Here is a 722-nt window from a genome sequence, read left to right as displayed (position 1 = left end):
CACAGCAGGGCTAGTTAAACACATTTTAAAGGAAGTGAAGTATGACAATTACCATCTAAAGTGTGTGTGTGTGTGTGTGTGTGTGTAAGTGTAAGTTCGATAAATTCAGGTCTGAAATTACCTAACTGAACTTGGGTGAAATGGCAATTCTGACCCAAATCCCAATTAGAAAATTCAGATTTGATCATTCTGTCATCTGCATTCTCTCAATATGCTAATGTTTTTGTGCCAAACTCAGTGAAACATTCTGAATGATGGTTTCTGCAGTCTTAACACTGCAAAGCCTATGATGCAGCATGGTTGGGAACAAGCCTGCCTGTGCCAAAAATGTGGTTAAGATGTGTTTGCATAAAGCAAAACCCAAAACAAAACACATAACTTTGAGCAAATGGATATAATGCTGTTCACCTCTTCAATTTGAATCGGGCCACTGAGTTTCCCACAGGAGGTCTAGAAAAAAGAATGTCAAAAACAGGATGTCTCCCTTGGCTTCTGTACATGGCGAGGATGTTAATGCACTGCACAAACAGAAATGGGACTGCAGAACATATATGGGGAACAAGAGGGAAAGGAGCAAAAGAGTTAGATGTGGCACATGGGAGGGAAGCCTGGGAAGGGTGAGAGGGAGGGGACCCTGGGATGAAAGGGCGGGGTGAAGCAGGCATTGGGTCCTTCTAAGGGTGAGTCACAAGGCTTGTCCCTCAGGGTTCAGCCCTGCCCAT

This window comes from Heloderma suspectum, chromosome 10, assembly GCF_057233095.1.
Source record: "Heloderma suspectum isolate Gila_16-S chromosome 10, 16-S_ref, whole genome shotgun sequence".
NCBI lineage: Eukaryota > Metazoa > Chordata > Lepidosauria > Squamata > Helodermatidae > Heloderma > Heloderma suspectum.
This window is presented reverse-complemented; position numbering follows the sequence as displayed.